This window comes from Convolutriloba macropyga, chromosome 3 (genome assembly GCF_964194025.1).
Source record: "Convolutriloba macropyga chromosome 3, txConMacr16.3, whole genome shotgun sequence".
In the NCBI taxonomy this organism is placed as follows: Eukaryota; Metazoa; Xenacoelomorpha; order Acoela; family Convolutidae; genus Convolutriloba; species Convolutriloba macropyga.
Genome location: NC_134470.1, coordinates 65085563 through 65100614, shown reverse-complemented (window position 1 = coordinate 65100614; position 15052 = coordinate 65085563). Strand labels below are relative to the sequence as shown.

At 32.8% G+C, this 15052-nt stretch overlaps 1 protein-coding gene across 1 annotated transcript in view; it reads left to right on the top strand.

The window, feature by feature from the left end:
- Positions 1–15052, top strand: part of LOC142336704 (acid-sensing ion channel 2-like) — a 97599-nt gene that overhangs the window by 50686 nt on the left and 31861 nt on the right. The gene's annotated exons all lie outside the window — the stretch shown is intronic.

Sequence of the window (15052 nt, the reverse complement as noted above, 5' to 3'; positions counted from 1 at the left end):
CTCTCAAACACACAAACACTATTAGTAATATACCGGAAGACCTAGAGAGGGGGCGGTTATCACTCGATACTTAAACTTGTGATTTTAGGGTGTTACCTTAAGTGCGATAGGATAGGTGTGATAATATCTTGTCACTGATAGAAATGCATGGGAATGCTAGGGTAATGTGGATACAGGTACGGCGCTCACCTGCTACAGTCTGGCAAATGAAAATACAATTTGATTGGAACTTCGTAGCCATGATCAAATGTGGGAAAATTGTGTTTGCAAATCAGTCAATTTGTTTTGAATCAAGTTAAAAATATCCCGCAAAAATTCTTTCTAATAGCAGAATCAAGGCTTCAAATCGTTTAATTGGTATCTTAATCCAGAAGGTGTTAATTTGGTGAACAGACAAAACAGTCCCAGACAAAATATTCCCAGACAAAACAGTCCCAGACAAAATATTCCCAAGAAAGCAGACAAAACAGTCCCAGACAAAATAGTCCGAATTAAAGATAGAGTCAAATATGTGCACATCAATGAAGAAAGAAACCCCTTAAGGTATTCATGATTGTATTTCTTTGAATTAAAATTAAGCTGATTACAACATAGTTGCTGACTAATAATGTATTTATAAACAGGTTTTTGGTTTAGTCTTAATTCATATCAATTAAAAACAACGCATTCAGAAGCTTAACTTATAGATTATGTTTGTTAATTGTTTGTAGATTATATTTACAATTGTTTCAATATTTAATTTGGGACTATTTTGTCTGGGACTGTTTTGTCTGTTTTATTGGGACTATTTTGTCTGGGACTGTTCTGTCTGTTTTATTGGGACTATTTTGTCTGGGACTATTTTGTCTGGGACTGATTTGTCCGGACAGGTTAATTTTGTGATCAAGGTATAAGTTTGTGCTCATTTGTAGCTTGAAGTGCTTTGTACTAGAATCACTGAACATTCCTTTTGTTCATTAATTTGGAGTTCCTGGGTCGTCTTCTGGTCTCTGGGTTGAAATGGTGTGGTCAATTTCTTTTAATCAAATTTGTTAATACTAAAAAATGAATACTCAATGAAACACTTCAGCTATTTTTTCTTATTTACAAAAATGTGACAATTATTAACATTTATTTTGATATTGTTACAAAAAAAATCAAATCTTGAAAAAGTGAGTTTTGCTAAGTAAAAGTTTTTTCCTTGAAAAAATGAATCTCACAAAGAATGAGTTTCATTCCCAAAAACGAAGAACTTGAAACAAGGAACGATTTTCATCAATATCGCGATCACTTTTCTGATGCAGGGAAGCTATAATGCTAAGCGGGAACAACATTACCTCCAATTATTCATTAGAAATTGAGCACACACACAAAGTTACACACTTCGACACTAACACACGCACACACACTAATAATGATATATCGGGACATCTAAAGAGGGGACGGTTATCGTTCGATAACTACGCTTGTGATTATTTGGTATTATTCTAAGTGGGGTGGGATAGGTGGGATGAACTCTTACACCCGATAGTAATTATTGGTTGTGATAGGGTATTGCAGATATATGTATTGTTATCAACTACTACAAACTGGCTATTGAAATTACGTTTGGATGGAAGTTTCCTTGCCACGATCAAATTTTGAAAAAGAGTTCCGACAAAAATTCTTTCTCTTTGCACCAAAAAGTCTCAAATTAAATAAATAATATCTTAATCCAGTTTTCCTGATCAAAGTATAAGTCTGTGCGTATTTGTAGGTTAAAGTGCACTGTTATAGAAACGCTTTACTTTTTTTCCCGGGTTGTTGTTTTGTCTTTGCTCTGAAAATGTTGGTCATGTTCTCTGATCCAGTTCTCATAAAACCTAAATGTGAAAATTCCTTGAAAGCTTCAGTTGCTTCTTCTTTCTTATTAAATTGTGACAATTGTTAACAACATTCAATTTAACATTAGTTACAATAAATTACAAATAATTTAATATTGTTAAATAAAAGCTTCATTTCAATGCAAATTTACTCAATGGGGATTCTAGATTCATTTTTATGTCACCTAATAAAAGATTTTGAGAGGCAATAAAATAAAAACGGGAGAGCAGCTCATTTCAACTAGAAAAACATTGTTGCTATTAATTTGCAGTTTCAATCTTCTTCTAGCTCTCATAATTTATTGCTAATTGAGACGAACAAGAATACAAAACAGGACCACCCAAACACCCAAATGTTACGCTCATTTTTCAACATAAGAGTGAATTTCGGAAACATAGTTAAGAGTTTGAAAAATGACGCAGTTTGAAATATAAAAAATATAATGAAACGATGAAAATAACTAAAAATAATAATTGTTGTTTTCGTTTAAAACGCTTATGAACTATTGCATTTTGAATAATTTCCGAATCCATTTTGCGGAGTTAGTTATAATTTCGTTTCAAAGCAAGACCTAAAAAGTAGGTCGGTTCATCGCCCGTGTATCAACAGTAGAAGTGTTTGAAAAATATTCGTCATCTAATCCAGCAAAAGGAAGCTCCACCTTTTGTGTTAAAAATTCTGTCAAAAGCATTTCAGAAATAATGTCGACATGAATTTAGTTTCTTCGTATTTTTGGAGGTTTCTGAAACTGTAACAAGCACACTGATTGCTAATTGTTGGAAAATTCCGTCGGATTCACAAATTTTAATTAAAAGTATTGCGCTTTTTAAGGTCAACAAAATTTTCGTTAAATTTAGACCTTGTTTTAAATTTCTCAGTGCTTTATGGAGTATTGTGAAGCTAATTGCCGTTTGTCCCAACCAACCACAGTTCTTAGGCTAGACGATCTAAGTGTCAACTGGAACAAACCAGCATGGGTCGAAGTGGGACAAGAGACCCACAACCAACAGCTACGGTTTAATGGTTGTCAGTGACCAGTAGATTTGAAAAACATAATGGGTTCGAAGTTTATTGGGAATTCTCGGGGAATCCTGCATTCTGGGCAAAAATTCTCCTGCATCATGATGGGCGAAATAACAGAACATACAAAAAAATAATTATATTTCTAATATAATTATTTTTTCTTTCAATTATTGTTGATCACTCCGCCACGAGTACTGAAAAAACAAAATATATATATATATATATATTTTAAATTTTTCCTCTGGACAGCAATAAGAATACTTTGACTAGCGAATTGTATATCTAATTCTCATGAAGTTAAGAGCGTTTGCGTTAACTTAGAAAAAAAGTTTTTCAGATAGGACGTTTTTTTTCCTGTATCAAAGTTCAAAACCAACCATCATCTAAGTAAAATTATCAAATGTTTCTGCATTGATATTCTTTATACTTTTTTTCACGAAGATCATTAGAAAGCAAACAGAGGTGATTACAAATCAGATTAATTTGAAAATCCTTGCAAGTCATCTCATTCTCCAATCAGTTCCAAAAAATTTCTACTGTTATCAACCAAAAAAGAGCAATCACTACAAAATGTTAGAGAAGACCTATTTTATGTTAAGTATTTTTCTGAAGTTGTTTGACGCTTATAAACTACGGTGACTCAGAATTTTAAACAGACATACCGAGTATGTATTCTAACTGAATTAAGTCGCGCAATCGTAAATTATCCAAATTACAATCTATCAAAAAGCTGGAACGCTAAATGTTTTACTTCTTTTTGACAATTTGGCTTTTTACTTAGAATAGCTTACAAAATTTTTTTAGTTTAAAATTAAATACTTCAAAGCTTTTTCATAAACTATATTCATATTTACGAAAAAACAGTGCTCGCAATATCAGATACAGTTTCAGTGGAACTCATTTTGATTGAATATTGTGATTTTCACCTTAGGAACTGAAAAGTTAAAACACAAAGGCGTTGTAGCGCAGTGTAAAGAATATGGCTGCCAACCTTGAAGTAAGGGTTCGAAACCTATTGGGGCACCAATAAAACATTTCCGAGTTGCGCTTGTTCTGAATTACGCCCCAGTCGTTCATTTGAGAGATTTTCATCCCACGTTAGTTGGTTTAGGTCTGTATTTTTTGAATATATAAGGAATTATTTTCCGATAAAACATTTATTATTTACTCTTTGAAAAATTGATTTAACCTTATGGTGCAGAAACAAACTTTGTTTGAGTAATTGTGCTAAAAAAAACTTACTATTCTCTACGATCCTGTTTTAAGATTAAGGTTGTAAACATGAGCTGAAAATTGTGACCGTAATTGAAAAGAGCTCAATTTTTGACGACAATTTTGGAATAGTCCCCACACTTGTCAATCATGCTTTTTTTGAATAAACGTGAACCATGGTTGCACTGTTTATGTAACTTTTGTCAGCACTCGTCATCACAAATGTCTCCGCATCAATGATGTTCGTGCTTAGAGTATCTGAGTACTACGGTGGTGTCAAATAAAACGGAATTTATAAATTGCTTAGTTGTTGACGGATTTACGAAATGACCATTGCAGTGCTAACTGTCAATTGAGAAGAAAATTCGCATTGCAGCTACGTTAACCAGCGAATTGTATATCTATTTCTCATGAAGTTAAGAGCGTTTGCGTTAACAAAAAAGTTTTTCAGATAGGACGCTTTTTTCTTGTTTCAAAAATCAAAACCTACCATCATCTAAGTAAATTATCAAATGTTTCCGCCTCGATATTTTTTATAATTTTTTCACGAAGGACATAAGAAAGCAAAAAGAAGTTATTCCAAAACAGATTAATTTGAAAATTTCTGCAAGTCATCTCATTCTCCAATCAGTTCCAAAAAAGTTTCTATTGTTTTCAACCAAAAAAGAGCAATCACTACAAAATGTTAGAGAAAACCTATTTCATTCAAAGTATTTTTTCTGATGTTGTTTAAAGCTTAGAAACTACGGTGACTCAGAATTTTTAACAGACATACCGAGTCTGTGTTCTAACTGAATTAAGTCGCATAATCGTACATTATCCAAATTACCATCTATCAAAAAGCTGCAACGCTAAATGTTTTACTTCCTTTTTGACAATTCGGTTTTTTACTGAGAAATAGCTTACAAAATTTTTTTTTGCTGAGTTTGAAAATAAGCAATTCAATGTATACTTCAAAGAGTAAGGTTTTTTTAAGATTAAGGTTGTAAGCAACTTCAAAGACGTTTACAACTTCAAAGATTAAAATTGAACAATTCAATGTATACCTCAGATTAATTTGAAAATCCTTGAGAGTCATCTCATTCTCCAATCATTTCCAAAAAAACTCTTCTGTCATGAACCAAAAGTGAGCAATCACTTTGAAGTTGTAAACATCTTTGATGTTTACAACTTCAAAGATTAAGATTAAGGAAAAAAGCGTCCTATCTGAAAAACGTTTTTTTGTTAACGTAAACGCTCTTACCTTTTTCCTGTTTTAAGATTAAGGTTGTACACATGAACTGAAAATTGTTACCGTAATCGAAATGAGCTCAATTTTTGACGACAATTTTGGAACAGTCCCCACACTTGTCAATCATGCCTTTTTTGAATAATCGTGAACCATGGTTGCACTGTTTATATAACGCTTGTGAGCGCTCATTATCACAAATGTCTCCCCATCAATGTTGTATGTGCTTAGAGTATCTGAGTACTACGGTGGTGTCAAATAAAACGGAATTTATAAATTGCTTAGTTGTTGACGGATTTACGAAATGACCAATGCAGTGCTAACTGTCAATTGAGAAGAAAGTTTGCATTGCATCTACATTAACCAGCGAATTGTATATCTATTTCTCAAGAAGTTAAGAGCGTGTGCGTTAACAAAAAAATTTTCAGATAGGACGCTTTTTTCCTGTTTCAAAGATCAAAACCTACCATCATCTAAGTAAATAATAAAATGTTTCCTCATTGACACTTTTTATACTTTTTTCACGAAGGTCATAAGAAAGCAAAAAGAGGTGATTTCAAATCAGATTAATTCGAAAATCCCTGCAAGTCATCTCATTCTCCAATCAGTTCCAAAAAATTTCTACTGTTATCAACCAAAAAAGAGCAATCACTACAAAATGTTAGAGAAGACCTATTGTATGTTAAAAAATTTTCTGAAGTTGTTTGACGCTTAGAAACTACGGTGACTCAGAATTTTAAACAGACATACCGAGTATGTATTCTAACTAAATTAAGTCGCACAATCGTACATTATCCAAATTACAATCTATCAAAAAGCTGGAACGCTAAACGTTTTACTTCTTTTTGACAATTTGGGTTTTTACAGAGAAATAGCTTACAAAATTTTTTTGCTGAGTTTAAAATTAAATACTTCAAAGCTTTTTCATAAACTATATTCATATTTACAAAAAAAGTGCTTGCAATATCAGATACAGTCTCAGTGGAACCCATTTTGATTGAATATTGTGATTTTCACACTAAGAACTGAAAAGTTAAAACAAAAAAAGAGGTTGTAGCACAGTGTAAGGAATATGGCTGATAACCTTGAATTAAGTGTTCGAAACCTAATGGAGCAAACATAAAACATTTCCCAGTTGCGCCTGTTCTGAACTACGCCCCAGTCATTCATTCGAGAGCAATTCATCCGACGTTAGTTGGTTTAGATTTGTGTTTTTTGAATATAAAGGCAATTGTTTTCTGAAAAACATTTATTGTTTACTCTTTGAACAATTGATTTAACCTTATGGTGCAGGAACAAACTTTACATGAGTAATTGTACTCGAAAGTTTTACTATTCTCCAGGATCCTGTTTTATGATTAAGGTTGTAAACATGAGCTGAAAATTGTGACCGTAATTGAATAGAGCTCAATTTTTGACAACAATTTTGGAATAGTCCCCACACTTGTCAATCATGCTTTTTTTGAATAAACGTGAACCATGGTTGCACTGTTTATGTAATTTTTGTCAGCACTCGTCATCACAAAGTCTCGTGCTTAGAGTATCTGAGTACTACGGCGGTGTCAAATAAAACGGAATTTATAAATTGCTTAGTTGTTGACGGATTTACGAAATGACCATTGCAGTGCTAACTGTCAATTAAGAAGAAAATTCGCGTTGCAGCTACGTTAACCAGCCAATTGTATATCTATTTCTCATGAAGTTAAGAGCGTTTGCGTTCACAAAAAAATTTTTCAGATAGGACGTTTATTTTCCGTATCAAAAATCAAAATCAACCATCATCTAAATAAAATTATCAAATGTTTCCGCATCAATAGTTTTTAACTTTGTGTTAATGAAGGTCATTGGAAGGCAAAAAGAGATGATTTCAAATCATATTAACTTGAAAATCACTGCAAGTCTTCTCATTCTCCAATCAGTTCTAAAAAACTTTCTATTCTTATTAACCAAAAAAGAGCAATCATTCTACAAAATGTTAGAGATCTATTTTGTTCTAGGTATTTTTCGGCTGAAATTGTTTGACGCTTAGAAATTTCGATGACCCTGAACTTTTAACAAACATACCAAGTCTGTATCCTAACTGAATTAAATCGCAAATTTGTTTATCATCCAAATTATAATTTATCAGAAAGCTGGAACGCTAATTGTTTTACTTCTTTTTTGACTATTTTGTTTTTTACTGAGAAAAAGCGCACAAAATTTTTTGCTTAGTTTAAATTTAAACAATTCAATGTATATTCACAGCTATTTCATAAATTATATTCTTTTTTACAAAGAAGACAGTGCTCGCAATATCAGATACAGTCTCAGTGGAACCCATTTTGATTGAATATTGTGATTTTCACACTAAGAACTGAAAAGTTAAAACAAAAAAAGAGGTTGTAGCACAGTGTAAGGAATATGGCTGATAACCTTGAATTAAGTGTTCGAAACCTAATGGAGCAAACATAAAACATTTCCCAGTTGCGCCTGTTCTGAACTACGCCCCAGTCATTCATTCGAGAGCAATTCATCCGACGTTAGTTGGTTTAGATTTGTGTTTTTTGAATATAAAGGCAATTGTTTTCTGAAAAACATTTATTGTTTACTCTTTGAACAATTGATTTAACCTTATGGTGCAGGAACAAACTTTACATGAGTAATTGTACTCGAAAGTTTTACTATTCTCCAGGATCCTGTTTTAAGATTAAGGTTGTAAACATGAGCTGAAAGTTGTGACCCTAATTGAATAGAGCTCAATTTTTGACGACAATTTTGGAATTTTTCCCAAACTTGTCAATCATGCTTTTTTTGAATAAACGTGAACCATGGTTGCACTGTTTATGTAATTTTTGTCAGCACTCGTCATCACAAAGTCTCGTGCTTAGAGTATCTGAGTACTACGGTGGTGTCAAATAAAACGGAATTTATAAATTGCTTAGTTGTTGACGGATTTACGAAATGACCAATGCAGTGCTAACTGTCAATTGAGAAGAAAGTTTGCATTGCATCTACATTAACCAGCGAATTGTATATCTATTTCTCAAGAAGTTAAGAGCGTGTGCGTTAACAAAAAAATTTTCAGATAGGACGCTTTTTTCCTGTTTCAAAGATCAAAACCTACCATCATCTAAGTAAATAATAAAATGTTTCCTCATCGATACTTTTTATACTTTTTTCACGAAGGTCATAAGAAAGCAAAAAGAGGTGATTTCAAATCAGATTAATTCGAAAATCCCTGCAAGTCATCTCATTCTCCAATCAGTTCCAAAAAATTTCTACTGTTATCAACCAAAAAAGAGCAATCACTACAAAATGTTAGAGAAGACCTATTTTATGTTAAGTATTTTTCTGAAGTTGTTTGACGCTTAGAAACTACGATGACTCAGAATTTTAAACAGACATACCGAGTATGTATTCTAACTGAATTAAGTCGCACAATCGTAAATTATTCAAACTAAAATCTATCAAAAAGCTGGAACGCTAAATGTTTAAATATTCATATTTACGAAAAAACAGTGCTCGCAATATCAGATACAGTTTCAGTGGAACTCATTTTGATTGAATATTGTGATTTTCACCTTAGGAACTGAAAAGTTAAAACACAAAGGCGTTGTAGCGCAGTGTAAAGAATATGGCTGCCAACCTTGAAGTAAGGGTTCGAAACCTATTGGGGCACCAATAAAACATTTCCGAGTTGCGCTTGTTCTGAATTACGCCCCAGTCGTTCATTCGAGAGATTTTCATCCCACGTTAGTTGGTTTAGGTCTGTATTTTTTGAATATGTAAGGGATTATTTTCCGATAAAACTTTTATTATTTACTCTTTGAAAAATTGATTTGACCTTATGGTGCAGAAACAAACTTTGTTTGAGTAATTGTACTAAAAAAATTACTATTCTCTACGATCCTGTTTTAAGATCAAAGTTGTAAACATGAGCTGAAAATTGTGACCGTAATTGAATAGAGCTCAATTTTTGACGACAATTTTGGAATTTTCCCCAAAGTTGTCAATCATGCCTCTTTTGATTAATCGCGAACCATGGTTGCACTGTTTTTGTAACTCTTGTCAACAATCAACGTCACAAATGTCTCTGCGTCAATGTTGTACGTGCTTAGAGTATCAGAGAACTACGATGGTGTCAAATAAAACGCAATTAATAAAATGCTTAGTTGTTGACGGATTTACGAAATTACAATTGCAGTGCTAACTGTCGATTGAAAAGAAAATTTTTTTGCAGCTATTTTGACCAGCGAATAATATATCTAATTCTCATGAAGTTAAGAGCGTTTGTGTTAATTTAGAAAACAGTTTTTCCAGATAGGACGTTTATTTTCCGTATCAAAAATCAAAATCAACCATCATCTAAATAAAATTATCAAATGTTTCCGCATCAATAGTTTTTAACTTTGTGTTAATGAAGGTCATTGGAAGGCAAAAAGAGATGATTTCAAATCATATTAACTTGAAAATCACTGCAAGTCTTCTCATTCTCCAGTCAGTTCTAAAAAACTTTCTATTCTTATTAACCAAAAACGAGCAATCATTCTACAAAATGTTAGAGATCTATTTTGTTCTAGGTATTTTTCGGCTGAAATTGTTTGACGCTTAGAAATTTCGATGACCCTGAACTTTTAACAAACATACCAAGTCTGTATCCTAACTGAATTAAATCGCAAATTTGTTTATCATCCAAATTATAATTTATCAGAAAGCTGGAACGCTAATTGTTTTACTTCTTTTTTGACTATTTTGTTTTTTACTGAGAAAAAGCGCACAAAATTTTTTGCTTAGTTTAAATTTAAACAATTCAATGTATATTCACAGCTATTTCATAAATTATATTCTTTTTTACAAAGAAGACAGTGCTCGCAACAGCAGATACAGTTTCAGTGGAACTAATTTTGATTGAATATTGTGATTTTCACCTTAGGAACTGAAAAGTTAAAACACAAAGGCGTTGTAGCGCAGCGTAAAGAATATGGCTGACAACCTTGAAGTAAGGGTTAAAAACCTAGTGGGGCACCAATAAAACATTTCCGAGTTGCGCTTGTTCTGAATTACGCCCCAGTCGTTCATTCGAAAGATTTTCATCCGGCGTTAGTTGATTTAGGTTTGTATTTTATAAATATATAAGGAATTATTTTCCGATAAAACTTTTATTATTTACTCTTTGAAAAATTGATTTGACCTTATGGTGCAGAAACAAACTTTGTTTGAGTAATTGTACTAAAAAAATTACTATTCTCTACGATCCTGTTTTAAGATTAAGGTTGTAAACATGAGCTGAAAATTGTGACCCTAATTGAATAGAGCTCAATTTTTGACGACAATTTTGGAATTTTTCCCAAACTTGTCAATCATGCTTTTTTTGAATAAACGTGAACCATGGTTGCACTGTTTATGTAATTTTTGTCAGCACTCGTCATCACAAAGTCTCGTGCTTAGAGTATCTGAGTACTACGGCGGTGTCAAATAAAACGGAATTTATAAATTGCTTAGTTGTTGACGGATTTACGAAATGACCATTGCAGTGCTAACTGTCAATTAAGAAGAAAATTCGCGTTGCAGCTACGTTAACCAGCCAATTGTATATCTATTTCTCATGAAGTTAAGAGCGTTTGCGTTAACAAAAAAATTTTTCAGATAGGACGTTTATTTTCCGTATCAAAAATCAAAATCAACCATCATCTAAATAAAATTATCAAATGTTTCCGCATCAATAGTTTTTAACTTTGTGTTAATGAAGGTCATTGGAAGGCAAAAAGAGATGATTTCAAATCATATTAACTTGAAAATCACTGCAAGTCTTCTCATTCTCCAATCAGTTCTAAAAAACTTTCTATTCTTATTAACCAAAAAAGAGCAATCATTCTACAAAATGTTAGAGATCTATTTTGTTCTAGGTATTTTTCGGCTGAAATTGTTTGACGCTTAGAAATTTCGATGACCCTGAACTTTTAACAAACATACCAAGTCTGTATCCTAACTGAATTAAATCGCAAATTTGTTTATCATCCAAATTATAATTTATCAGAAAGCTGGAACGCTAATTGTTTTACTTCTTTTTTGACTATTTTGTTTTTTACTGAGAAAAAGCGCACAAAATTTTTTGCTTAGTTTAAATTTAAACAATTCAATGTATATTCACAGCTATTTCATAAATTATATTCTTTTTTACAAAGAAGACAGTGCTCGCAACAGCAGATACAGTTTCAGTGGAACTCATTTTGATTGAATATTGTGATTTTCACCTTAGGAACTGAAAAGTTAAAACACAAAGGCGTTGTAGCGCAGCGTAAAGAATATGGCTGACAACCTTGAAGTAAGGGTTAAAAACCTAGTGGGGCACCAATAAAACATTTCCGAGTTGCGCTTGTTCTGAATTACGCCCCAGTCGTTCATTCGAAAGATTTTCATCCGGCGTTAGTTGATTTAGGTTTGTATTTTATAAATATATAAGGAATTGTTTTCTGAAATACGTTCACTGTTTAATTTTTGAACAATTGATTTAACCTTACGTTGCAGAAACAAAATTTGCTTGAGTAATTGTACTCGAAAATTTTGCTATTCTCCAGGATCCGGTTTTAAGATTAAGGTTGTAAACATGGGTGGAAACTTGTGACACTAATCGAATTGAGCTCAATTTTTGACGACAATTTTAGAATTGTCCGCCACACTTGTCAATAATGCCTTTTTTGATGAATCGTGAACAATGATTGCACTGTTTTTGTAACTCTTGTCAACACTCATCATCACAGATGTCAAATGTCTACGCATCAATGTTGTACATGTTTAGAGTATCTAAGAACTACGGAGGTGTCAATTAGAACGCAATTAATAAAATGCTGAATTGTTGACGGATTTACGAAATGCTAGTACTAGCTGTCTATTGAGATGGCATTTCGCTTTGCAGCTACCGTTCTAACGATTCACAGATTAGTTATGTCTGACTTAATTGAATGTGATGCAATTGTTATGAAATTTGGAGCAGAAAGTTGCAGGCTAAATACATGCAAAAAATTACCTGCTGGTTACTTCTATCCATGATTACGTGTGACGAATTGCATGCTCGTTGCTGCTGTCCACGATTAACGCATCAATTTTTTGGTCGCGCACAACGGTAAGTGGACAGATGTGACCAAGTATTGTCACTGTTGTCAACGACCAGGAGCCATAACAGAGTACAATAAATTCTTCGCGAGTTTTTTTAAACTATACCAATGCTTGCTATTGAAATTGAATTCAAGCTTTTTTCTTTGAAAAATATCAGTTGCGATGGATGCGGTGTATTCTATTTATTATCAAGCAATTTCCCTGTACCTCTTTGCATGTATCGATCTCCCATATTTGCGTGCATTCACTTTGGTGAAAAACGCTTTCACCTGCGCAATTACATGCAGTTTTTTACCTTGCGTCCTAATGATTCCTCGACCTCAGGAACTAATTTTTGACTATCCCGTTGAAACAAAGATCGAAAAAAAGACATTTTTGGAAAAAAGACCTTTCGAAAATCATTTAAGAACCTTTGAGCAGGCAAGTTTTGACAGACACCAGTGCCACTCAGATTATATGACGTCATAAAGTCGCCATTTGTGAACAAAAGGAAGACTATGTTCCTCTTTGTGACATGATTATGCGGGGCGCTCAAGTTTTCTATTTCGAGTTTTGACATTTTTTTCCCTAACAAATGGCGCTTCTTTTATTATAGCGACCCTAGCTTGAATATGTCTTTCAAATTTGGAGGCAGGTGTAATTTTCTTCAGGAGACAATTTTAGGGTCTTCAATTATTCAATCCTTCACTAATTATTTAAACTTGTTCACTTTTTCGAATTAAAAAAAGAACTAGCTTGATTTTTAGGAAGCGGGCCAATTAGATTGTTTGTTCAATGCAAAATTACTTGTGAAAATTGTGATGTCCAGTCTAGAGTTTGTCAAACAATCTCGATAAAGTTTTGTTTTAAAGCTAACTTTGTAAAACAGAGAATGGAGGTTTTCGTTGAGTGGGCTCGTGAATCTGCTATGCATGGGTTAGGGGCTGCTTTCTTAGTGACCCCTACCAGGAACAACAACCAGCGCAACATCTGGAAACTTCTGTTCTGCTCATTCGTCTTGTTCTGTCTCTACTTCCAGTCACGACTCCTCTACGAAATAATGTTTGTCAAGGTAGGGCCACCATTAAAACGAGAATAAACAAGGAGGCTCGTAAATGTGCTTTCGCACATGATGTTCCGACCCGAGCTTATCAACATTCTTTACTTAATTGTCAACCAAATGACGATATAACAAAAAAATTAAACAATCGCTACACAATCTAACCACTAAATGAATTACATAATGCCATGCCTCATTACAGGGCCAACGAGATCTGCTTTTAAAGAGACTACGAGAAAAAAATAACAAACAACAAAATTAGCAATAAAAGTTTAACGGCAAAAACTAAATATCAAAATATAAAAGCACCTAGTAACAACGTCAAAATGCAGTCAGATAAAACCTGAACTACACATAATTACTTTTTCTTAACTATACAGCAGATGGAAATTTTTCTTACTGAGACTAGGTAACAAGTCGACAAAGAGAACGAATAATGAGGCAAAATTCAAAAATTATTAAATATTTTTTAAACCAAGAAAATTCAAAAGTCTTAAGAGGCATTAGCTTTTAACTAAATAAACCTTGACAAATTACTAAAAGTTATTACAAAACCAAAAAGACTTGTCTTTGGTTAGACTAAGCCATAGAAACGGACTAAAGATGCACAAAAGCTCAAAAAATTATAAGCGATTTGCGGAAACACAAATTATTGATACAAATGAAATCATTAGCTATTATCTGAATACGATGTACTTTTAATGCAATTGTTATTCCTACTACTTCAGCTAAAGGATTTACACCGAGATATTAACTAAGTTTACCTGGGCCACATTTGAAAACCATTGGGATCTGCTATTACGCGATTGTGTTGAAAGAAGAGAAAAAGAAACACAAGAGTGACCACTCAAAAAACGTTTATAAAAAGGCATATTGTCCAACAAACAAAACGTTAGTGACAAAACAAATACGTAGATATGTTTTTTTTGAAATACAAGAAATTGGACGGGACCTCTAAATGATGAAAATAAGTTACAAAATGTCGAAAAGAAAAGCAACAAATGAAAAGTGTGAAAAAAAAAATTGAAATTTTATATTGAAAACTTTTAAACTATTCGCTATAAATTGAGTGCTTTGGGTAACACCATTCTTCAATTACAACCTTATGCGACCGGTCAGCAATTTACGGCTACCTAAAAAACAAAAAAAAAAAGGAAAAACAGCCAATTCAAGAAAAAAATTGAGCGAGAAAGGTGTCGAAGGCACTAAAAAGTGAACTTTGTAATATAGATTTTTGTAGTTTCACATAATTTTTTAAAACAGCAATGGGTTTCTTCTTTTTTATCAGTATAACCTCCAAAAATAATCCATTTTGAAAAAACACAAGAGAACCACGAAATTTTTGAGAAAACTCGTAGTATCAACGCCATAAAAATCAATAGCTTTCAACTTGATAGGAGGACAAGGTTGTTTGCCATTCATATTTCATTAATAAACAATTATAACACGTCATTGACTATGAAAAAAACAACAAATATAGGCAAAAACGAAAAATTGAGTAGAAAAGTGCCTGAAGAGAGTGTCGAAGCAATTTAAATCATAAGCTCTACTCTGAAAATTTTATCTATGATCAATTGAAAGTTTTCTTTAAATCAATGGTAACTATCAGTATT